The sequence below is a fragment of the Lepidochelys kempii genome, chromosome 1, assembly GCF_965140265.1.
Source record: "Lepidochelys kempii isolate rLepKem1 chromosome 1, rLepKem1.hap2, whole genome shotgun sequence".
In the NCBI taxonomy this organism is placed as follows: domain Eukaryota; kingdom Metazoa; phylum Chordata; order Testudines; family Cheloniidae; genus Lepidochelys; species Lepidochelys kempii.
The window spans coordinates 132,285,227-132,312,178 of NC_133256.1; the positions used below are offsets into that span (position 1 = coordinate 132,285,227).

The following is a 26,952-nucleotide window of genomic DNA, read 5'->3' on the forward strand; positions in this document are numbered from 1 at the left end:
ATGCACATTCAAGGACTTTAGAAAGCAATTTTACTTGAGCTGAAAATCTGAGCACCAGGACCTTTTGAAGGTTACATTTATTTGTGAAGAAAGGGTGGAGAAATTATACAGCTCTTTCCACATTAGAATATTTTAACACCGAGAGGAACAAGGCCACATTCAAACCCTGAGGACCATTTCATATCATTCATTTTAAAAAAATGTTAAAAGATAAAAGGCCTACGCCCCCTGCTCCTGCAAGAGGGTGTGAGTCTTCAACTATTTGCATGTGTGTGTAAATTCACCCACCTAAGTAGTCCCATGATTATTCTCACATGCCTGCATGACTGGGTCCAGAGGCACTAGCCAAAAGCCTCTCCCCTTTGATTCCAATGGGAGCAAGATTAGGATTCAAAACTCTTTCCTGGATATGTAGAAATGCTACACAAAGCCAGAATATGACTTGCCCTGACAAGAACATGCAGAGGCTTAAGAGGCCACAAGAGGGGGAAGGTAGGGAGGGGGGCACAGTTAACTCTCCAGGGCCACTACTCCCCCATCTGTGCAGCTGGTTGGTGGGTGGGTGGGTAGAATTGAGGAGTAGGTGGAGCCACAGCTTCACCACCTTAACACAGGAGCTAGCAGAGATGAACTGGTGCAGAGGAGGAAGTAACTTGCTACACTAGGAGCCGATTATTTCCTCACTGGAGCAGGGAGGAAGAAGAGACACATTTCATTCCTTAGCCTGCTCCTGAGGCACTAACTGTTGTATCCTTGGGGGCAGCAGTTTTGGCTATTACCACGACAACCAAATACACAACGCTAACAATCACCCTTGAACTCAGGGCAGATTGTATGGCCCAGCCCTGACACTGGAAAAAAAAAAAACAAATGTGAAGACAAAACATGAATATTTAGGGAAATCCAAGTTTTATCTTCAATGCTGAGCAAAATTTTGTCTAGATGAATTACAAGTGATTTCCTATGATCTCATCCATTTCGCAGGGGGAGGAAATCTGCTTATTCACAAGAACTCAGTAAGCTCTATACAATGATAAAGGCAAACAGCTAATTATCACAAAACTAAAAATATATTTCCATAAATAAAGCTGTGTAGGGGCAACATGAGGCCTAGTTGTTCTTCACTCCGTAACCTTAACACGAGTTATACATTTACATCAAGGGGAGAAGAGATGCCTTAGGATTTTTATAGGTTGCTATTTATTGACAGAAAAAAAACCCTCCTTACCACACAAAGGGCATATCAAAAAGAGACAATTTTGGAGTGTGGTGGTGGTTGGTTAGTTTGCTTTGTCAAATGCAGATCTCTACAATTATTAGCCTGTAGGATCCTGGTAAAGAATAAGTAAATATATATATAAAAGTACTAGCAGGACACTGCAATGCAAAAAGGATGTTAAATTGTTCAAGCAACGGGATGACATAACTAATACTGACATAATTTCCAGGCAGCAAAGCAAAACTAGGTCAAGCCACATTGACCTATCTAACATAATAAGCATTTTTTTCCCAGATTTTTACAATGTAGGCTGTGTCTGCAGGCATTAACATCCTCTGTTATCAATGTATAGTGTTGTCACTCTGCTTTAATGTCTTATCACCATGTTGTGTTAATTAGACCAAAACAATATAGTGCACTTTTGAACTGTTTAACTCCCAGTTAGGAATCCTTACCTAACTGCACTCTTTTCTTTATCCAATCAGAAAAGAACCACCATTAACTCTTTACAGCCACTGGTTTCAAGGGGCATTGTTAAAGGGGGTATCTGCATCAAAATATATTAATCTCTACCAGTTGCTCTATTCAGTGCATTTTATTTGTTTCTAAAAAGGGACTGCAAAGCTAATTTATTTGATTAAGCAAACTGCATTGATTTTGACCCTGCTATATCACGCCAGAGCACAGGTGCAGATTTGTGCATGTATGTGCCCCAGTCACTTCCATGCAACTTGATTTCCTTCCACCCTTTGCCATTTTGTTTTCCTGTCCCAATTCTTTACCCAGACAGCATGCTGAAAGTGACAAGAATCCTGCTGTCTCCACATTTCTCCCAAAGTAGCCCTGCCTTTGTTCTCTTGACACTGTCTTGCAGTTTTTGCAGCACAAATTTCATTTTTCAGGGGACACGAGGAACTTGCTGGTTTTTAACTGCATTTTTTTCAGAAAATTACATCTTACATTTCTGCCTTTACTTGCTATATTGCAGCATAGCACATTAGTCTCAACCACAATACAAGTGTGATCCTGGTTACTGAAGTCTCCATTTGCAGTTTTACCTGAGAGTTTGGAACAGAATGCAACAGTTCTCTGGGTTCCCAGGACGGAGTGTCACCTTGTTATCCCCTCTCTGTAGCAACAGGTAGCCTCACCGGACTCAGTGAGGTGTTGGCTCCCTAAACCCATGCTACTCAAAGCACTCTTCTCTAGACCATGCCAGTAGGGTTGCCAGTTTTGGTTGGATTTATTCCTGAAGGCTTCATCACATGACAATCTTGAATTAAACATTAATCTTTAATTCCTGGAGACTTCAGGACAATCCTGAAGGGTTGGCAACCCTACATGCCAGCCCTGTCTTTGCCATGCAGGTTAATAATAAGTGCACCCCAGTCCCTGAGTCCCTTTGAATCATTCCCCTGTGATCTCCAGCCCTTGACACTAACTACTCACAGAAATTCCAGATCCTCTGCCCAGTTTTACCTTAAATCACAGTTCCTATATAACACAGCACTTGTGAGAATAAAACGAGAGTAGGTTTATTTTAAAAGAGTGGAGATTTAACTAGAAAAAAGAGAATGGTGGAAACATTTACAATACAAAATAATAAAACAAACCTGGGTCTACATGTATCTATACCTTTCCTAACATAGATTCTCTCTCAACAGGTCAGTTTGTTGCAGAGTTGGCTGTCTTCACAGAAACCAGAACCCAATTCTTCCATGGTAGCCTATCTGCATCCTTTCACTAAGGAGGCTTCTCTGCACTCTAATATATGGAATCGGTCTTTTGCCTCTACTCAAACATGGAAATCCCCTGCCCTTTTTATGCCCTTTTTACCTCAAGTGATTTTCATTGTTTGCTGTTGTCTTTGATGGTTTCCATCAGTAGTCTTGGGATGGAGCAAGGCTAGATCATTGAGCCTTGCTTTACATCACTGGCTAACCAAGGAGGGGTGACAGCGTCTTCCTGCTTGAATGGACCATCATCAAGACATACTGGTAACATCCATTCGTAACTAACTCTTACTCAAAGTCCATAAAACCTATTCCTTAAATATTACCCAAGTGCATATCTTAATGATTATGAATCTTGACTATTTATACGCTTTTTGTAGGTACCTTTACATGTTACTCTTTATGGATAAATAGACTGCGAGATGTGTGTTTGGTATAATAAGTGTTAGGTCTGGTGAGAGTTGTTTGCAAAAGACCGGGGACCCTTGGCCAACAGGCTTCTGTCAAACCTAGAAATTGCCAGACTGGATCAGACGAAGACCATTTAGTTCACCATCCTGTCGCTGACAGTGGCCAGCACCAGATGCTTCAGAGGAAGGTATAAGAACTTTGCAACATGCGGATATAGAATAATCTGACCTCCACTGTAGGTCTCCTCCTGGTCTCTAATAGAAACAGGCTTATGACCTGAAACATGAGTTATTATAATTCCAAAATTTTTGGACAACTCTGGATATTCTTGATCTAGAGATAGTTGGTAATTTTGCTGAGAGTTTTCATTTTTATATTGGGAAATCAAATTGAAATTTTTCATTTCTGGTCAGGTCAGCTTGAATTGGAATATTTTGTGTTTTGAGTTGAAACATTTCATTTCAAAAGAGTTCGGCAAAACATTAAACTGAATTTCCCATCAGAGCATTGCTTTGAGGGTTTGCAGTTCAGACCCCATTCTCTATGGGCCAGGCTCCCTTGAGGACTATAATGAAATGTGGATTTCCCTGACTAAACTTAGTGCATCATGAGTCACATGACTGTGGGAACATTATGGGGGATGTAGTCCAGCCATGGAGCCTAGCCTCTACAGGAGAAAGGGAACATCAGGTGCCTGAACTACATCTCCCATGAGGTAATATGCTACTAGGGGAATACAGTTTAGTATTTAATGGGCTCAAAATGAAACACTTTAGATCATTTCAGTAAACTGAAATGAAATATTTCCATTTCAAAAATGTTAATGTTACCTTTTGTTTGAAAAGGTAAATTCTGAATCTCAATTTTTCTGGATCTATGTTCCCCAAAAAATTTGGGAAAGAAGGGAGACAGGCAAATGGGTTCATTTTCTAAACTTTTCTTGCTTGCCTAATTAGCAGAATTTAGCATTCTCCCTTAAAACACTGGGCCTGATCCTCATGTGATGTAAATCCTCAAAGCTCCATTGACTTCAATGGAAACTGCCAATTTATACCGGCATAGGATCTGTACCATTTTATTTAAACATCAAGTGATTCTGCTTATTATATTACTAATTTTACAGTATTATTGCTCAATCTAGCAAATGTTTTAAGCACATCCATAGCTTTATTCACATAAGTAGTCTGAAAGAAACTAATCAGAAAACTAGGGCTGTCAAGCAATTTAAAAAATTGATTAATTGCACAATTGTGCTATTAAAGAATAGCATTTAAATTTTTTGGACATTTTCTGCACTTTCAAATGTCTTTCAATTGCAACACAATACAAAGTGTACAGTGCTCATTTGTATTACAAATATTTGCACTGTAAAGAGATACAAGTACAATAATGCAAACGCTACCATGAAAGTTGAACTTACAAATATAGAATTATATACCAAAAAAACTACACTCAAAAACAAAACCATGTAAAACTTTAGAGCCTAAAAGTCCACACAGACCTCCTTCTTGTTCAGCCAATTCCTCAGACAAACAAGTTTGTTTACATTTTATGGGCGATAATGCTACCTGTTGTTGACAATGTCACCATCTGAAAGTGAGAACAGGTGTTCTCGGAGCACTGTTGTAGCTGGCATCATAAGATATTTACGTGCCAGATGCACTAAAGATTCTTATGTCTCTTCGTGTTTCAACCACCATTACAAAGGACTCGTATCAATGCTGACGGGTTCTGCTCAATAACCATCCAAAGCAGAGCAGACTACTGCATACTCATTTTCATCATCTGAGTCAGCTGCCACCAGTAGAAGGTTGACTTTTCTTTGGTGGTTTGGGTTCTGTAGTTTCCACATGTGAGTGTTGCTCTTTTAAGACTTCTGAAAACATGCTCCACACCTCGTCCCTCTCAGATCTTGGAAGGCACTTCAGATTCTTAGCCCTTTGTTCAAGAGCAGTAGCTATTTTTAGAAATCTCACATTGGTGCCTCCTTTGCGTTTTGTCAAATCCTCTCTGAAAGCGTTCTTAAAACAACCATGTGTTGGGTCATCATCCAAGACCGCTATAACACGAAATATGGCAGAATGCGGTAAAACAGAACAGGAAACATACAATTCTCCCCCAAAGAGTTCAGTCACAAGTTTATTTAATGCATTATTCTAATGAGTCATCAGCTGTACTGATGGAAGAATGTCCTCTGGAATGGTGGCCGAAGCTTGAAAGGCTAAACATTCTTATGCCCAGTCTGGTACATAAATACCTTGCAACACCAGCTACAAAAGTGATATGCAAACTCCTGTTCTCACTTTCAGGTGACATTGTAAATAAGAAGCAGGAAGCATTATCACCCATAAATGTAAACAAACTTGTTTGTCTTAGTGATTGGCTGAACAAGAAGTAGGCCTGAGTGGACTTGTAGGCTTTAAAGTTTTACATGGTTTTGTTTTTGACTGCAGTTATGTAACAACAACAATCTACATTTGTAAATTACTTTCATGATAGAGATTGCACAACAGCACTTGTATGCGGTGAATTGAAATACTTGTAATTTTTATAGTGCAAATATTAGTAATAAAGTGAGCACTGTATACTTTGTTGTAATAGAAATATATTAATGTATTTAAAAATATATCCAAATATATTTAATACATTTCAATTGGTATTCTGTTTAACAGTGATTAATCCCAATTAATTTGAGTTAATCATGTGTTAACTGCACTTGACAGCCCTACAGAAAACACATGTGAATAAAGTAACACATGTTACTTTACATAGTTAAGTGTATGCAGGAGCGGGTCCTATTATGTGGTGCTTCTACTCCCCACCCCCCCAATATTCAAAAGTCAACTTAATGAGGACAGGAAGTAGTGCTTTTCACCTCTTTTCCTAATCTAATTACAAGATTTATACTAATTCCCCTAAGCAAAATTGTCATTAATGTACAAGTAAAGATGTGATTCTGTTCCCCTTACAAAAGATTAAGATGTATTCTAATATAACATTGCAGCTGACAACATAAATGTCAGAACATTTTCTGTTAAGGATATAAGTAACTTCTCCATTGTAATTTTTTCATTGCATGATTATATTGTAGTCTGCTCACCATGTCAGCCCATACCAAGAGGCATAGGGTGTGGGTTTGACTTGGTATAGAACTGGAACAACACTTGCGTTTTAGTACCAAAAACCTGAAGAGAAGTAGACCTAAATACAACATTTAAAGTACACCTCAGATTTTGCATGTCAGAATCATTTCCAACCACACACCCTTATACCAACTGCGCAATTAATTAAATGCTATGCATCACTGAATCTCACCAATAAAATGTCACAGGGCCTAATCCTCTGCTACTTCAGTAAATGAGTTTTAACCTTTGACTTCAGTGGACCAGGCTCAGGATCAAAACACACACTTTGAGAATTTTGACACAGAGTTTGGGAGTTAGAGTCAATAGTCAAGGTGCAAAATTAAGTGATATAGTTAAGCAGGTAGCATTCCAAAGCTTCCTAGAGAAAAAAGTGCTTGCCTACCCAAGAGACTCTGCAGAGCAGACTTCACCCATGCCTCGAGGAGCCCTGTAGAACAGAGTTAACTTCACCACAGCTGATATCAGTGGTGTAGACTTGAGCTGACAGGCACAGGGGAGCCAACCTTTGATGTCCCCCTGATTACTACTCTAAATGGACCCATGAATGGGGTTCTGGCAGATGGGGATTGCTTCATGGGTAACACTTCCAAACATCAACCAGCTCGTCAAATAATACATTGCATCTGTGGAACCGGCCATACGCCTGACACCATACTCCTGACCCATTGATAGGGGTTTTGCTTACCTTCCTGTATATAGATATCTATGTGGCTAGCGTCTCACACTTGTTTTGATTTGTTTTTTTACTTTCCCACCCCCACCAAAAATTAAAGTAGTTGTGGTTCCATATTCCCAAGGATTCCTGAGTGTTTTTCAGTGGGGAAGAATCAGCTGCCAAGATGACCACAGCGGTTCTATTTTCCAGATCCAGAAGTAGGAACACGCCTCTGGGTGGGAGCTAGAGCCACAGTTTTTTTTATTCTACAGAGATTTAACCCAGTCCTCATTGTTGACAGCGGCACGTGGCAAAAGGGCTACACTTGCAGATGTGAAGAACTTTACACATGTGAATTATCATATTGGAATTGTGAGAGTCAGCTTGGTGCTGTACTGGTAGTTCCATGCAACACCACCTGAAAAACTTTCACTGGCCATTTTTCCCTTCTGGAGCCAGTCAAGTAGGGGAATTTAACAAACTCTGAATTCAGATGCTGGGGTGGAAAGAGAGAAGGAATTCAGCTCCACAGCAGCTGCTCTGGCTGAGCCTGAAGTGACATTGACAGGATGAATACATAACTTTCTTATAACACACATGCAACGTGACACCGAGAGTTAGGTGCCCAGGTGCAATGGTCAGGCCTCTTATAGAAATGCAAAAAATTAATCCTTCTTTCCCAAAAAATAAAGTGATGGACTATCAAGTACCAACTCCTTTCAGCAGTAATAAAATCTTAATACAACTAGATAATTTACAAATGTGTTATTGTGGCAAAATATTGTCATTACAGTCCATTTTGTTATAATAAAAATTGATAACAAAACTATTGTGTCTTCTCAGTCTCTGTCCCTCTGGGCCAGGAGTAGAGCCTAGCTTTCTCTTAATCTTTTTAGTACTTTTCAAAGTGTTTTTAGACCTAAACATGTTACAAGAAAAATCTAATCATATTGCAGGGCCAAATAAACACACCTTAAAGTGTTATATTCCAGCTTTTTTGAATTGCACATCTTTCCACCCATATCCCCATAAGATAATATAATAAATATATCTATGAAGTATCACTTTGAAACATTAAGAACTATTTTTATTATAAACATCAGATCAAACTCTGCTTCCTCAAACCGTTGTGGTGCCTTTTAAGTTCCATACAGGGTCGATTTCATATTACAGACTTGAGCTCTCTAGTGATGTGCAATAACTCTTCACAACCTGCAGAAACAGTATAAGCACGAAATAGCACAAATGTACAGAAAAACGGTGCAGCAAAAGGTAGACTACCGTATAGGAAACCTTAAAGGTTTGGAAGTTCAGTTCAAATAAGCCCTGGAAGTTCTGATGCTTATTCGAAACTTTATCCACATTTTTGTGCGTGCCTTTTCTTTCTCCCTTACTAGTGTAAGCAGGGGAACAGGCCCACTATTGTGGGGAACTTTCCTGGCTTATACACTACCCTGGTGAAGTGGGTTAGCGAAAGGATCTGAGTCTTCGCTCCCCCTTCCTTTACCCTGATTTCCCATTGATCCTTCCCCTTACTTTTAGTACTGGGAGCTAGCCTTCTGAAAAACCCCCACTGAATTAGTAAGGGGACAAAAGTCCCCTTACATTTGTTTCTGCCTCCCCACCCATCTGATTCTTCTCCCAGACTCCATCTTTCTACTCTGCTGAGCTCCAGCAAGTCCCCTGAGCATTTACTAATTCCTCAGTCTCAAAGTGTATCCCTGACCCACCCTCCAGCAGACCCCTTACCTTTGGTGCTATTCTGTTGATGGATTCTAAGGTCTGGCACTATTTTTACTGAGCTCAAAGGCTTCTTCAGGTTAGAAGGGGTCCAGAATGCATTGTCCCCACCCTTGATCCCACAGAAACCCTGGAATTTGTTAGACTGGAAGTCAGCAGCCAGCCCAGCAGAGAATGCCAGACATTCTGAGAACCTGAGATGTATCAAAGGTAGAAGGGGATTAGTGAGAGAGAAACACTTCTAAATATTTTAGAACCTAATAAAAGGTTTAGGTTTGGTTCCTTTCAAGATAGGGGAGAAGGCTCCATTTTTATTTATTCCAAGCTGGTTATGCACATCCATAGTGTGTGTGTGTGTGCGCGTGTGTATATATTTAATATAATATGCTATTTATAAACCAAGATCAGGTAATTCAGTTTAAAGTTAATAAGGAAGTGGCTATGTCTGCACTGAAATGTTTACTCTTAACTCTGGTTTAAATTCTATCATGTAAAGTTTTTGTGAACTTCAAGTCTGACCTCTACAGGTAGGTAACTGAAATATGTACTGTATCTTTTGATCACAAGTTGTACAAAGATATTAGACACTGCAGAAGGCCAGTCTTCCAGCCTTAATACACAAACCACTGATGAGGTTTAAATATTTAAGGATTTATTTTAAAAAAAAACACTAATATGTACATTTGGTTCAAACAAATGCAGTTTTACAAAAGGCATATACTGCACAATAATCAAATAGCACTATTTTATACTCTAATTTATTTCTATTTCCCCTCTCCACCACTACCCTCAAACATGGCCGGATTTTTCATAGCTATAAAAGCAAATGTTGTTTTCTAAGTTGTGAAAAACTCAAATTTGTTATGTTTTTAAATGTCCTATTCGGTGCCACCTTTTTCTAATCATAACCTATCCTAACAAACTATCCTTTGTCCAGTGATTGAATCCCCTCTGTTCCCACAAACCTACAGCACATGTTGCCATAGTTACTCTGCATGTCTATTTACCACACAAATGATCAAAGAAAGCAGACAACACACACACACACACACACACACACACAAAAACTTTGCCAGACTTCCTACCGGGTAATGTCCAGGCACTAATTAACTGATATACTCTCAGCCCACAGTTTCCATACACTTGTTTTCTTTATTAGATATGGCACACACCAAACAGAATTCTCAGAGATAAATTCTCATTCTAGACAAGACAGCCCCTGAAAAAAAAAAAAGAACTCTAAGCAGCACTTCCTAAAGCAAGTCTTATGATTACAATATTTCAGGACAAGGATATAGATTTCTTAGCAAGGAATAAATTAAGAATTAAAAAGGTGCACTAAAGAAAGTAGGAAATAGAAACCACATGCTAAAAAGCTAAACATCTGTATGGAAGAGGGATGATTTTATGTTTTACGTGTGTTATCGACTAAAATTCTATCCAGCATGTATGCACTCTATGAATCATATACTATAAAAGCTATGACTATAGCTGTGACAAATAAGAACTGAAATGGCCTCTGTGCCTTACAGATTTTATCTTCACTTTTAATTAGGTTCTTAATGATCCATTAGCAAATTGCATGTCTAATAGGACCCTTTTATAGGACTGTGAGCCCAGTCCTGCCCTGATCAAAGTCAATGGGAATAGTGCCATTGACTTGAGTGAGTGGAAAATAAAGCCCTAAATCTGTTTTCACAGAATTCCTATGTGCTGCATTATGGTGTTAGTATGTTTGAGGATATTATTTGTTGTGGGCAAAAATGGGTTTGAATATTAAAAATTAATTGATTACCTAGTTTCTGAGATCCATTTGGGGAACCTTAAACAGATACCACACTGCCCTCTCCAGTTTTAAAGTAAATACCAAGAATACAGACAAGCAAACTGCACCCAGCCACACTGGCCTCAATAAATCTTAGAACTCTGACACATCTGTGTTCTTATCTAAACTTCTGATCTTTGAGAGTTTTTTGACTCTTTTGATCCCTTTTCCCCAAGTAGTGAGCTGGTCAGAATTTTAGTAGATGGAAATTTCAGTATCCATAGTGAAGCTGAAGATTTGTTTCCTGGTATATATTTGGCTGTCATGTTGGACCAGAGGTGGGCAAACTACAGCCCGTGGGTCACATCTTGTCCATGGGACCGTCCTGCCTGGCCCCTGAGCTCCTGGCCCAGAGGCTAGCCCTTGGCTCCTTCCCCACTGTCTCCCCTCCCCCTCAGCCATGCCGCCAGGTGGGCAGCACTCTGGGTGGTGGAGCTGCGCGCTCATGCAGGACAGCGTGTCTGTCTCCGGCTGGGTGGCGCGGCTCCAAACATGCTGCTCTGAGCAGCATGGTAAGGGGGCCAGAGGGGTTGGATAGGATAGAGGTTCAGGGGGTGGGGGGGAGACAGGGAACAGGGGGGATTGGGTGGGAGAGTCCCGGGGGGGGGCAGCGGTCAGGGGACAAGGAGCGGGGGGGGGTTGGACATGGGTGGGGTCGGATGGATGGAGCGTTCTGAGGTGGGCAGTCAGGGGGCTGGAAGTGGGAGGGGTCAGATAGGGGCTGGGGGTCAGGCTGTTTGGGGAGGCACAGACTTCCTTACAGTTTTGCACCCTGATGTGGCCCTTGGGCCAAAAAGTTTGCCCACCCCGGGTTAGACCCTCTTAAACGACATAGTTCCACTTCCTAGGGACGTACTTTTGACTAGAGGCCTGAAATTTTCCAGCTGCAGAATTACCAAGGTGCTTTGAAAGATGTGATGTACACAGCAGTTGTATGGAAACGTCACAATTTCATTATAGAGGTTTCAGTGGAGTTATTTATATCAGACAGAACAGAGACTGTCACAGCTCTTGCTGAGGTTTTAAATTACCTCCTAATGAAAGGCTATTTCTTTTTACATGTCTCATTTATGACTCTCAGCACAGCATTCCATACCACCAACCAACGATGTCCCGCTAGGGACTGTGGGCCTGGCACAGTTGTAAAGCAGGTTGAATCCTATCAGCCCAACAGGCAGCAGATTACATTTCTATGGGTAATTTCTGCTTTTCAGCTAGGATAGTTAGCTTCATTGCACTTTTCTGAGCCTGTGCACTATTGTTCAGTAGCTATATGCTGCCTGTGGGCCAGATCATTCATCAGCACAATATATGATTTCATTTGAATGCGATGACACCAGATTTGTTTGATAGTTAACCCTGCAAATCCAAACCATACTAGGATTATGACAACGAATTGGCTGGCAGATATAAAAGGCACATCTTTTCCTGAGGACGACTCCTCTTCAGAAATTTTCAAATAAAATCAGAAGTGATTTCTAACCATCTCATGATTTCTAACCAATTTCATGGCACTTCAGTTCCTGAATATTTTGCTTTCTTATTTTGTACTGTCCTTCGGTCATCACATCTGGAGGCTTATCAAGATCTCCAATTACCATTTTAAAGATGCAAAGAGGCTATTTGAGCTCTGTCAACATACACATGATTAGTCCCTTCAACTCTAGACTATTAGATCACTGGCTTTTGTTCAGCAAGAACAGATTCTCTGCCAAACTGAAATACTTCTCACACACAAACACCACTGAAATCCAGTGGCAACTTCAGAATTGTGCATATGGCATAAGTGAGGTCAGCCAAGTTGGTTGGGAAAGCTTGCACAAAAATGTGTGTCTAAACACACGGGCAGATCTTCACCTGCTGTAGTTGCTCCATTATGAAGCTATGACAACGTATAACAGTCAAGGGTCTGCACTATTGGATCTAGTTCTTCTCTCATGTACAGAGGGGAAAAAACAGGAGTAACTCCATTAAAATTAATGGGGCTGCAGCAATGTAAAACTGCTGTGAGGGAAGAATCGGGCCCATATTCTCAGCTTCATGTATGCAACTTCCCAGGAGATACTGCTGTCATAGAGGAAGTGGAAAGAGGAGAACTTCTGTTGGATGGAGGTGGGTATTATATAATGAGTCAAAACTATTCTAATACTAAATCTGCCCCTCCTCTTTTCCTTTTACTGGGGAGTCATTGAAGAACTTTAGTGCTGTTTATTTTCTCACTAGCTCCCACTCCCCTTTTTCCTCTTCTCCTCTCCTGGTTTATTTTCCTTTTCTTACACACACACACACACACTTTACAACCTTATGCTTCAAATAGAAGCATCCCAGATAGGCAACATTCATCGATCTTTAGCAATGTTTGTTTTGTATTTTCTTAGGCTCTGACATATCCCAACTTTCTTCTGATCCTCTCTGACACCTCCCTTTACAAAGGTTCTTTTTTGTGGTGACAAAGCATTCTGCTGATCACACAGATAAAGGACTAATTTGAACCCAAGCAATGCAGTATGTAAACTTTAGTTTCCATTTGCACTCCACTGTGACAAGATTTCCCCTCCCCCCCAACAATCTTTAAAAAGGTAAAAAGCAGGTTTTTGCCCAATCGCAAAAACTGCTTTTCCTCCACATATGGCAAAATGGTCTAAAATACATGAGTGCTTTCATCTTGATTTCAAAAAGTGGTTGAAAAAAAAACAAATGCTCTATTTCCACTGCAGGTGCAAACTTTACCCCTGGCTTCTACCCTCCTTTCCCCACTACCTCCTCCCCCACCTTATCCCAAGTCCTACTGATTTCAGAAAGCTGCCTGAATAGACTATGACTCTCACAAAGAAACAAGAACATTTTTCTCAGAGCCTGACTTTCACACAGTGGCGATCCATAAAACAAAGTATTGATTTTAAGATGTTGATTTGCCAGGGTCTTTAATTCAGAGCCGAGCTCTGCTTTAAGGTTGAGATTTACATCTGTCAGTGCTCTGTACTCTGTGTGTTCTTCTAACTGCATATTTTAATTGCAAATCTACAGACAGTGTAGTATCAAATTGTTATCCCATTGTGACCTTCAACTTTGTGAATAAGAAAACAGCTGCTTTTGTCTATTCATAGCAAGATTTTAAAAAAGTGATCGTATTTGAATAATCATGGGTTTTCTAGGCTCTTTTCTGCAGTGTTTCAGTACTTTTTTTGAAAACAGAAAACTGCTTGAGACTAATTTTTCAGTTGCTTTAAAATATAATAAAGTATTGGCAATTGTGTGTGAGTTGCTGTGCATGTTTAATAAATCACTCACACACGCTTCTACAGTTATAAAACACATTCCTATTGTACATGTCACAAACAAGGTTGTGAGAAAGTCTACACAATATATTTAAGCCATGGCAAATTGGAATTGATTTACATATCCTACAAACAGCTTTCATGCTCTTTACAAAATTGAATCAAACAATGAATTGCATGACATCACTTACTAGCAATAAGATCAAACTGAAAGTAAAAACCCTTGGTTAATTTCTATTTATTTATAAAGGATCTTCAGGCTAAAAATCTAAACTCGGCAAAGGTTTCTGCAAATGCTATCTAGTCCAACAAAGTAAATATTTACAGACCAACCCAACTTTCCCCCCTTTGCTCCCTCCTTTACAGATCTCTAAATGCTTTGCATGTTCCTTACCTGCCTCATGTTTAGAATTCCATTATCCATCCAGCAGGAAACAATCTGAATTCAAATTTACAGTGTAATTTCAAAGTAAAAACAAAAATCCATCAGCAGTTAAGTTTCTCTCTCTCTCATTTTCCTTTATCTTTTGCTGTCGGGACTCTTCCTAAGACAATGTCAAGTTTCGCAACCTTTCCTCTAGCCTATTAAAAGTCAGGAGTAGGGAGGCAACTGTCTGCCTTGCTCTTATTTCAAATCACTGCTCAGATACGTAGTAGTTGGCTGAATTAGGCCATGAAATAGCCTCACCAATCAGCAGAAAGGGGAGGGGGGTATAACAGAAAGACTGCCTACATGAGGATTAGGAAAGCTTTCAAGGATTTAACAGACTGAAAGCAGCTGGAAACAGTGTCTAAGGCTACAAAGAGGGAAGTCAATTTGTGGCATAAGAGATTATTTTCATTCTTATTTTACTGCTCTGGGTCCGCTCAAAGTTTAACAGGCTCCTGAGATTTAAAAAAAAAAAAAACCTTGAAATTTAAATACCCAGTAAAACTACCCAAATATTGGAGAGTTGCCCAAATACTTAACAAAAAACCTGTAAGGTGTAGTAACACCCATTCTATTTAGAACCACGTATGTCACTATCAATTTAAGAAACATTTGTTTTTGAAGTCCTACCAGATTAAAATGCATAAAACATAAGAAGTATAGAGGGAAAAACACGCTATGTCTAATTTACATATATACCAAGTATATGTGTGCTCTGAGGAACAGAAACATATGAACATGTGCAAACAAAGCTATAGAAATTACAAAATGTTCTGTGATAAACCCTCATTTGTCTCACTAGTAAATGTATAACGCTCTCCCTAACATTTTACTTTCATTTTTCTCCTCAGGGAGGGTGATTCCTGCCTTTCCTCGTGGGGGAAAAAATAATTCTTGCATACAGGTTCCAAACCTAAGTTAGTATTGTACCCTATTTTGAATGTCAAGAAAATATCCAGATTATAAAATACAACTGGTGGAGCCTTTTTGCTTTGTCCAATAGGACCTGTTTTTAGTTGCACAACACACATAATCTGTCCCTTAGTGGCTTTCTTTTAAAAAGGAGCTGTGTGTAACGTGTGGCTGCTGCTTGACTTACACCATTTTTAAGCCAAGAAAAGGGGGAGATCTACAGAATTATACACTCACACCCGCCTCCTCAAGTCCCTAACCCTCTCACCTCTCCCCCCTCGCCTCTCTCACCCCTCCTTCCCAGCCTCAAACTTAAGATGAGTTTAGAAGCTTGCTAGTTCCTCTGTTCCACTCTAAATGGAAATCTGTCTTTTGATCTCAAGGGACAATCAGGCAAATCTGATGCCTGAAGAAAAGCCCCATGGTCATGGATTTGCTACAGCAATGGCTGTTTCTATCGAGGCAAGAAGTAGTCACTACCCAGAAAATTCCTTTCAGCTCCAGGAATCTTTTGCACTGAGCTGCAGAATAAGGTGTCACAGTGATGTGATGCCAATAGTTCAGTAAAGTGGTTCTTAAAATGTGTTTTCTTTCGACCAGTGATAAGCTCCGTGTACCGTGGCTGTGTATGTTGTAGCAATGGGAGTGAAGGATTGGGGAATCTATTCCTTTGCTTTGCTATTTAAAAGCTTTTTCTCATACGCACAGCTGAGACAGGAAGTAATACCATACTGGCCCAGATCCTCTGCTGCAGTCAAAGAATACGCTGCACAGCTCAGGGTACCTTTCCACACTCAGATACCTTTCCACTCTCTTGACCCTGGCCAAGCTGTACACTGGTACACTTCAGTTAAAGAATTCAGGCTGCTCTCACTTGCGGCCTTAACGGGCCAACATGGCTGTCGTGAATAGAGGCATAAGGAAAACCCCAACCATGATATCTACACTGGGCCAGAGGGGATGACTTAATGATCCTCTGGCCAGCTACAGAGGTTTTTAGGGACTCTTTCCACTGCTGGAGCAGCTCTAAGTGGCTGCAGGGTAGAATGGTGCGTTAAGTGCACTTTGAAAGAAATGTGTATACATTGTTCCTGAAAAATATCTATATCCCTAGCTTAGGGTTCAGATAATGTAATTTGAAATGTATATGGTATGTGAAGACCTTTAACTGTAGATAAGCCTAGGAGAATCCTCCCTGGGAACATTTTTGCCTGATACTTGGGCCCAGACTTTCAAAGGTATTTAGGCATTGCTGCACTCAGCATTGCAATGTCTAACTGATTACAGAGTGTAAGTATAATTTTCCAAAGGGATTTAGTCACGGAGGAGCCAAAACTCCCATTGACAGTCAATGTGATTTAGGCTCCTAAATGCCTAGATAACTTTTGAAAATGAGACAATCTCCTAAATCAGGTAGGCATTGCAATGCTGAACACCACAACACCTAAATACTTTTAAAAACATGGACTTTGGTTTAATATGATGCATTCTAAAAGAAAAAAAATGCTCTTCTGAAGTAATTTGAGCCCCAGAGATCAGTTTGCTGTGCTAAGGGTGATTGAGCAGTAGCCAGAGAGAGGCAAAATGTACCAAAGGCTGGGGAATCACCCTACACTCTCTTCCATTTGGTGTCAGAATTTTAACAAGGGAGTCCTAAGAGCCGCCTCCAGCATTTCAGTGGGGCTCTCACACAACAACAGATACAGTAGAAACTCCTATGTTGAAGAGGAAAGGTGAAGAAGACTTCTAGAAATTTGCATCTGTTAAAATGCCACACACAGTGACTGGCAATCCATATATTTTCTCACAAGATACAGGTTTTATCTTTGTGACTAATTAGCGGATTATGGCATCAAAAATTGATATGGCCCTATTTGCTGAAAACCAATACCTGTATGGTGTTACTAACAAATCATTCCAAAGAGATAAGGATGCATGTTGTGGGGAAACATTTTACTCAGGTAATCTAAATATCTCACCTGGTCAGCATTTTATCACCTGTTCAATTAACTTTCCATATTCAAGGAGTGTGGTTTGTGATTCGTCCATAACTGTCAATACACAGTGCAATCACCTGGGATACTCAAGTGCAGGGTGGATTTTTGAAAACTTGGCTGTTCTGACATTCTGCACTCACATAAGGGGGCTGGAGAAGTTCCTATTCCAAGTTTCCCGAAAGACAGAAGATCAAGAGAGATGGGCCTGACATAAAATCTTGGCTCTGGACACACTAAAACTCTGGACAATTTTGAAAAGATCAGGGTTTGGGTCCAGATTTCAATTTACTTTGCCGCTAGGCCCCTAACCCTAAGGATAAAACAATATGACTGAGAGGTTGAGGAAGTGTCACTGCCACGTGGATCGGTGAAAGGGTTATGTCATTCCCTGCCCCTCCTGTAGGACTATTTTGCTTCCATCTCTGAAACAGAGAGGACAGACAGCAATTTTACCAGCTTCAGGGAAGTGAAAGAAGATTCCACTGCTGGAGGAAGAAGCATTTAAAATCTAGCCCCTCTTGCCTCTGCAGATGACATGAGGCTGCTGCAAGGAGGAGGAGGAGGAGAAGGCTCAATAGCTTGGTTCCTTGGGCGTGGTAGAACTGCTTTCTCATACCTTCTCACCAAGCAGCACAGGGGAAGAGGTGTTTCTCTGAATATGCAAGCTTGGCTGTGGGCCTGACATTTTTCTGAAGATGATTGTGAAGATGTCTCTTTGAAAGAAAAATTATTACAAGCAGGGTCGGCTCCAGGCACCAGCTTTCCAAGCAGGTGCTTGGGGTGGCATTCAGAATGGGGCGGCCGTCCACGTCCCACGGTGGCAATTCAGTGCAGTTCCGCCGCTCTTCTGGGGGCAGCAGCAATTCAGCAGCGACTGCTTGGGGAGGCAAAATTGGTAGAGTCGCCCCTAATTACAAGTGTACTAACCTACTCATGGGTTTACATTTTAAAAGCTGTCTTCACCAACAATAAGGGCTGGAGAGTCACTTTCTAGTGTAATCAGGTGGACTAGCATTAACAACATTCAATAGACCTCTCCCCAAAGTTATTATATACAGTACAGACCCGTTTACGCGCAGATGTCGGGAGTCAAGCCGTCACGACCGTATGTTAACGGACCGCGAGTTAAGAGGGCCATGCTGAAAAAAGTGTCTATGATTCACTTAGAAAAAAACACCATTATTTTCTGCTCTTTCTGGCTCGTATTTTTTTTTCTTTCTTATGAAGTCTGTCATTCGCCAGCAGATGAAACGCATTCGCGGCCAATTGATGGGCTGATCAGCTTTCTCCAGAAATAGATACCTGCGCTATGCCATGACGCTTTTTAAAACGACTTATAAACCCCTTGCTGGCTTGGAATGATTCATCCCCTGTTAAATTTCCAAATTTTGTCACTTGGGCTTGAAGAATTGGCTCACTTAGCGGCATTCCTTTCAGCCTTTCCTGAGCAAACCCCGTGTGCATGGCTTTGTCTGCTGTGGGTTTGCTGAATAGCACACACGTTTTCACTTAAGCCCCGTGGCAGAATCGATATTTTGTACAAAGCCATTCAGTTTAGATTTGTTTTTTTAGCCAGCCTCGGAGAGTAGATTCGGCAATCCCAATATCTTTTGAAACTTTGGCCTGGGTTTCTCTGCTATTTACTCGATCTATTGCAGCTAACTCTTCTTCTACGGTTTAGGAACGCTGATGCTTGCCCTCTGCCATTATATCAGGCCTATGGTTAAAATTTTCTAATGTAGTGTATATATATTACTATATAACTACCGTGTGTTAAAGAGTCTCGCGTGTTAAATAGGTAGCATTGGTGCTACCGCGCATTAAGCGGATTTGCGTGTAAACGGGTCTGTACTGAATATATTATGTATGAAACATCAGTCCCTAATCATGAAACACATTTGCACTGCAAGTTGGTAAAAACAGGCTATGCATTATTTTTCATTGGGACAAATCCCATTTCTGGCAAACTCCAACTGATTTCAATAGTACTGGGGGTTAGGCTAATGAGAATTAGTGCAAAAGACAAGTTTGAAGTTTTTATAACAAGACTTGTAAAGTTATGAGGGGAGGGGAAAATAGGTTGAAACTGTGTTGGTTTTTCACGTCATAAAAATTGTTCTAAGTCTCAGACCTCAAAATGGCTTATCCAGTTAACCCTGCCCTAATTACCCTCATACTTTCCAAAACAAATTATCAGAGCAGAGACTTCCTGCATGAGAAACAGTTTGCACTTAAAGTGGAAACACTGTCTTACGTATTGAGTCACTAGTGAATCCATAATTACTGACATCAGCTATGCTAAGTCTTAAAACTAAACTATGGAAACAACATACATTCTATAAATTAATCTCACGTCTTCTCAGTTTCCTTCCTTAGCTATTCTGTTGTGACTCTTTTTTGTGCCCAGTGTACAGGCCAAGGTCATACATTTGGGCCTTGGCAGGTTGAGAGTTACTGTACAGCAGTAAGAGCAGGCTTGTTGAGGCAGTTACTTTTTTGGGATAATAGACAAATCAGCCCTGATTACTGTGATCTGACAGAGGCTAGTTCTGTGTTGATAGATTGAAAGTTATATACTTTGAAAGGAAGGGAGCACACTGTTACCTTATATAATCAAACTAATTTGTTTGCCAAATGTCACATGAAAAAAATCTGATTCAGCCACACTGTGGCCAGATGTTTGTATGTGATCTTATTTTTAGCATGCCTAATACGTCATATAAAGTATCTGGTCTATGACAGCTTATTTTGTTTCCCAGTACATACAATTTGATCCAAACTCAGGTCCAATTTTCCAGTACACCAGGTGGATTTGAACTGGTGGAACAGGTACAAAGCTGTTCTATAGCTGGCTTCCTCAGCTGCTGAACAATTGTTCTGGCATAGAGCAATTCTCAGATGGCACAGAGCTGCTACCTGCTAATAGCACAGGGTGTGGGGCCAGGGCAATACAGATGGAACCAGGGCCTCTTTACACCCATCTGATTGCCAACTGCCATAATGGCCCCTTTGGGCCAAGGGAAGTGACTATACATTAAAGTAACCTAGCCAGCCCCAAGATCAGGGGCACACTCTGTCCCCATCCTGAGCTGCGCCAGATACAGCCAGGCCTCGCCCCAGGATCTGGTCCTTCATCAGAATGGAGTAATAGAGTTGCACCAGCTATGCTGACACCAGGTATGAATTTGACCCAGCACATGTTTTAAAAAACAAAAAAAAAGCCAAGCTTGAAAAAGGACCGTTAAGATTGATACTACAAACAATCATCATCATCTCGAGATGTGAAGTCTATCACTAACAGATTGCCTTTGATTTTAGATATAAATAATTTAGGGGAATAAAGGCCCATTATTTTTCACAAATGAGTAATCACCTAATCCTTCACATTTCAGGCAGACAGCGCTACTTTTCACACTCAAATTAACGTGGTTTCAATTCTCCACAAGCAGGTTTTATATGCCCTTTCCTCAGTGATTTTTAAACCAACAGCCAGAGGAAGATTGGGATGTCCAGAATACAAAGTACTCTCTTTAATTCTCAAGTGGCAACAACAAAAACAGAATACATAAATAACCTCCAAAAGAAACATCATAAAATACTTGACCTAAAAGCTTGTAGGGAGCCAAAAATATCCCAAGAACATGGCATTGATAAGAAAAATACATAGAGTTTTGCAAGTATAAATATTAAAGTTGACCTGAAAATAGGGGGGGAGGGAATCACCCTCCCAAAAATGTGCAGTATTCCATTCTTATATTTCATTGAATTTTTCCAGTAACCACTAATAAATATAGAAATAAACCATATGGGTCAAATCCTTCATGGGTTTAATCAACATAGTTCTAATGAAATCAATGAAACTATGTTAATTTACACAAGCTGGCCCTATATAGTTAAATATGCAAATATTTTCCAAAATATTTCCAAAATGAGAAGATAAAAAATTACTGATGGAGTCCAATATCTTTAAGTATCAAGACACCCCAGATTAGATATTTCCACTGTTGCTCGGAGCTTTTTATCATGATGCTCTAATACACTTAAATTCACACACACACACACACACACAGAGCTGGGCTAAACATTTAGCTAAATAGGGAACCTGTTAATATGACTGTTTTGGTGTCATATTAGCATGATCAAATCTGTGCAAAAATACAGTGGACAAAAATCTAGAAGTCCTTAGATTTTGCTGATCAATGAGAGATTACCTGAATAAATGCCTCAGGATCTGGCTTGAATAAATTTCTGATGTTTGTAATTGTCAGGACAGCACCTCAGATTCGTCATTGAAGTAGGGTTGTCAAGTCTGGTTGGATATATTCCTGGAGGTTTCATCACATTACATAATTTTTAATTAAAGATTAATCTGGAGGGTTAGCAACCCTACATCAAAGCCAGTCCCATATAACTGCAGTACCCCTGAATTTGCTTCAGTTACTGTCATCTGTGACTCTCGGGGCTGATTACCCAATATGTTTTTTAGGGAAACCCAGCAGAAAGCATCCTTGTTCTTGCTTTGTAGAAGAGGAAAAACAGAAGCCTTAGATGAAAACAGAACGGGCCTTAAGGATTTAATGAAGTAACCCACAAGGACATGGACTGATGTCTCTAAACATTAGTCATACACTATTATGAATAAGAAAGAAACAATTTCAGAGTCCTCCCTATCACACAAATGCTGTTTTTCTTCTTGTTAGTGGCATTGTTTAGTACTTAAAATTATTTACCTACATGCCAGCTAAGTAAGGAATGAGTTGAAACATTAAATTGCACTTTTAAGTTGTCTAACAGTGAGCACCACCCTGCGAGGAGTGAGTTGGTCTGTTCAGTTCTTACCCTTCTATCTATGCCAGGGAGCCCTCTTTTTAACCTTTAAACTGTTTTCAGATGTTTTTTATGAGCAACCATACCTCATTTCTTTTAATTACAGACATATAGTATAGGCTTACCACTTCCCAAAAGAATTTTTACTTTATTTAGGACACATTTCCAGATGTGTTTCCTCTGTAGGCTTCTCTTTTTTGTTAAATGCTGCTGGTAATAAAAGACAGTGGCTACAAAGATAATGTACTTCCCTAGGTTTCTGGCAATGCTGTTTTACATTCAGATTTTCTGATTGTTTTCTTTTTCTTTTTTTAAGCCACACACATAAAAAAGACTGAACTATTGATTTGTAAAACTATGATATTTTTATGTGACGTGCCATTATTTTGATGCCATTCCAGTAAGTTAAAACTGTGAAGGCTGATACAGGTAGTGCTTGTGCAATATGCAGGCAGGCACAAAACAAAGGCTATATCAGTGTGCTTTCATTAATGCTTCTCTTTTTTCCCCAGTTTATTCAATCAGCTTCTGACATTTCACTATCCAAAGCCACAGAAACGGACAGGTGTGGAACACCCTTCATGACTGCTTGTGTTTCTTTGCTGGAACACCCAGATGTTCAAATTCCTGCCTACACTGCACTCCCGTCAGGTACAATCACTATTCACTGACAGCAGTAAAAGAGAAGCACAGAAATGCCTGTTACATTATATTTCACCATAAGGGTAGTTTAGCGTATGCCCCGTATGCCATTGTATGCAATTTTTAATGCTTGTGGCCACCCTTTCTCTCACATACTGTCACATTTTTTAATACCTTCTTCAACAGGCTTTTTTTTTTTTTTTTTTACTACTCCCTCTCTCTCTTTCCATAACTATAACTAAATTGTAGGGGCCTAATTCTCATTTACATAAAGGCCTCTTTCCACCCACTCAGCTGGTATAAAGCAGTGATCCTATTGCCCCTGCATACCTTGTGCACCCAAATCTCCCATTGACTTGTGAGCAATGAGATGTCTACTTTATGAGATTAAGGTCTGGGAGCTTTGTACTGCATGGCATAGACCTAAACTATGCACCAAGATCTCTCAAGTTGTGCAGCAGAGTTGCACTGAATTGTGCAGCCATGTCCACTGATTATGAAACCATTTAGAATCACAGAATCATACCACTGATTGTATAGACCTAGTTTTAAATACATAGCCCTAGTGAAAACGTAAAACTATTGCATCTCACATTCAGTTAAAATTTAAAAAAAAAGAGGGAAACTCATATTTGGATGAAAACCTTAGAAGAAATTATCATTTCAAACGTGGCTCCGTAGCATTTGCTCAAGGGCTCCTGTGCAGCTTGGGAGCCCCACGTGACAGCCATCCACCCGTCTTGTGCAGTTCCTAAACTAGTGGAAAAGGAGCAGGCTACAGTGGAAGGGGCTGAAGTACTGTCTTGTGGGATGAGCAGGGAGAGGCTTGCAGGAGCAGGCAGCTACTGTTTGGAGCCCCTGTGAGGTTTCAGAATGACACAGCAGGAGAACATGGCTGTCGTGCCCATTTTCTAAACACCACAAGAGTAGACCCTCACCCCAGTGCATCTTTGAAGCTGCAAAGGAAAGGGAGGCGCCTGCCAGGCAGAGTCTAAAATGGCAGAAATGCCCTCTGCAGACTACACCCACACTCTCACTGGTTACTCCAGGAATACATAACACAAATAAATGGGCAAGGGGAAATCAATGTTTAAATTAAAAGGCAAAAAATATAATGCAAGGTCAGGATTCTTGAGGATTTTATCCATAATCTCTCCTTGTAGCTTTTTCCAATTGATAGTATCAACAAAATTGTTTTAGACATTAACATGGCATGTGGTTCACGTTTCATTAAGAAGACGTTGCAGAGTCTGAAGCAGTTGCATATCCCTTTATGCATTGGTTACTATGGTTACTATATTCTATTAAACTGAATACTAAATAGATGTGCAAAACCAGTGCAACTTGATGAATGAAATATTAGTGCCCCGAATGGCATTCATTTATGCACCCTTATTATTTTTAAGACGTCCCTCCACCCCCCTCTTTCTTTTTAAAAAAGTAATGGATTTCTAAAATGTTTATACTGTTAATTAAAGGAAAGGTCTGTAGACACACTGGTCCTTCAGCAAAAGTGGGAAAGTTAGTCAGCTCAGTGTTGCCTGTTCATAATTAAATCTAAAAATGACTGCTCCATTGTACTGGAATTGTTGGGTGGTGGGGGTTATTCCACAGGATTTAATGAATCATGGAAATGTGTTTACAAGGCAACAAGCCCATTCTGCACAAAGAACTCAACATTAGCATGGCAATGGACCATATAGTTTTTAATGGCTTAAGCCCTTTGTCCTGTATTCACATGGGGCATTGTAGTTGTCCCACAATGCTGATCCAACATTTATTTCGATTGGGTTACTTTTTTTGCCAGTGGTCCTGAAGTTGATATTTAGGAAGTTTATTATCAGGCATGCAAATTGAGAGAAAAATGTGTCACATTAAATCATGACAGTTTAATAAGGTATTACTCACGGGTAAATGCTTTCATGCATTCCCTCCTCGGAATGGCAAGTTTAAAGGAGTTACTGGAAAGACAAGTTATTTGGCAATTTAACCTGAATTTTATCCTTGTCAATCTTCTTAACAATGCTACTAAACAGAAGTTTGAAAATGCTGATTTCATGCTAATTTTGCATTTTATCTGGTTTATTAAAAAACTCTGAAAAGTGAAGACATGAGAACCTTCCCTGTTTTTTTTCTGATGATCCAAATATCATAACGTTTTGGAACCATGTAAGCTACATTGGCAATTCACTGCCTAATCCCTAAAATTTATCAAATTACAGATAAAAGATTAGAGCTTGGTGGGTATGTTAGGAATATGTGGGAGGGAGATTTTCAAATTGTGAAATTACTTTAATAAGTTATGAGTGAAATCCTGGCCCTGTTAAAATCCATGGCACAACTCTCATTGATTTGAATAGGCCCAGGATTTCACCCCTAATCTAATGATTCTTGCAAGAACAAAGAAAATTATTCCTCCAAGCCATGGCCCATCTTGCAAACACTCGAATACTTGGTAATTTTACTCATGTGAGTAGGCCCATTCAAATCCATGGGACTATGCACATGAGTAAAGTTAGGCAAGTGCTAAAGTGTTTGCGGTGCTGAGGTCGATATTTGCATATTGTTTCCCAAATTACTGGGAAATGGATTAATATTAAGTCTAGGGCTGCACATTTTTATACCACTACTAGCAATAGCCCAAGAGACTGAGGAAGATAATATATTGACCAGATGCAAGTGCTAAATATGCACTCATATTACATATTTTAAAGCCCAGCAGCTAGCCTATTTCTAGCATAAAAAATGGATATAACATTGTTCTGGCAAGGTGTTACCATGTTAACAACTAGTGTGCCTTCTGTTAAAACTATTAATACGTGGCTTATCACTTCATAAAACCCTAAATTCACACTGCAACAACAGTAAGCACATATGGTATACATACAGATATTAAGGAGATCTGTACATACAATAATAAGCATTCAGAGAATCATTTTTGTGATGTAGTTAGCAGTGGTAAATTAGTCATGGTTGGTCTTCAAGTGTGCTTTGATAGTGCTAGTGAAATCAGCAATTGTAATGCTAAGCAACAGAAGCCCTCGGTGAGGTATGCACTTCCAAACCTATGACATAGCTTCCATTTGGCAGTGCGCTATTTGGTTATCAAACCACTGATCATGTTACCAGCTTCAGTTTTTAGTCACTTATTCAAAGGTCTGAAAAAAGTGGATTGTAAAGTTATGAAATAAAAAGTTTTTGGAGGAAACGTGTAAGTGGAGATGGCTATGAAAAAATGTAGACAGAAGAAGGGGAAATGTAGAAAGTGCAAAAGAGAAAAGAACAAGAATTTGCAAATATAAAAATTAAATTATTAACATTTTAAAAAATGTTAACATCACAAACATAAGGAAAATAAGTGAAATTAATTGGGAGATTGCAGAAAAAAATACTTTTTCTTTGCAAATGGTGAAGGAAGAAGCTAGAGGAAAAATAAAGGAGTAAAGGATGGGACTGTCATTAGTTAGTCTGGAATTGTTGTTCTATGGTTCTTTATTGAGGTAATTAATTAATTGCTACAAAGACCAGACCTCAAAGGAATGTATTTGTTTTATAGGAGAAACCAGTTCAAAGAGATGGCAGAGCAAGACCTCTTTTGTTCTTTTTACCACTAGGACTCTAATCCTCCGTGAAATGAGTATGGTGGACCCTGAGCAGCCTCTGGTGGCCAATAATAAACATCACAAGAATCCCCAGCACACTTCATCCCTGCTGCCCAAACAACACATACGTTTGCATAATCAAAAATGATTCGCAGACTTTGCTGAAGGATGGCCCAGAAATGAATTGCAAAGACTATGGGATTCCTTTCAATCCAGGCTCGAGATCAGTTTCACACACACATAGATATCATAGTGATATTTCAGCTACTCAAAAGAAAAATAAAGGTCTTTATTTTCAATTGCTTCTAGTTTCTTAAACTTGATAAGCAAACACAATCACTTAAAAAGGAACAAATAAGACAGGCAGCTCTATAAATTCTTGAAAACAAACCCACCCAATACTCTGCTATTTTAATGAAAAACAACTTGGAATCTCAGTTTCTAAATATGTCTTCATAGGCTAAAGGAACTTATTTGTATGAGCAAACAAAGACAAGAGTTTCAAATTGTAATTTTTTAAAGTACGTTGGAATTA

At 39.7% G+C, this 26,952-nt stretch overlaps 1 protein-coding gene across 6 annotated transcripts in view; it reads right to left on the reverse strand.

Moving 5' to 3' along the window:
* The window catches only part of MID1 (midline 1), a 328,111-nt gene that overhangs the window by 180,488 nt on the left and 120,671 nt on the right, over window positions 1-26,952 (reverse strand). The window contains exon 1 of one of the 6 annotated variants that reach the window (XM_073354722.1): window positions 14,402-14,621. The exons of the other annotated variants lie outside the window; for them this stretch is intronic. The gene's annotated coding sequence lies outside the window, so the exon portion shown is untranslated. Of the gene's footprint in view, window positions 1-14,401; window positions 14,622-26,952 lie in introns of those variants that run through there. 6 annotated transcript variants of the gene reach the window in all.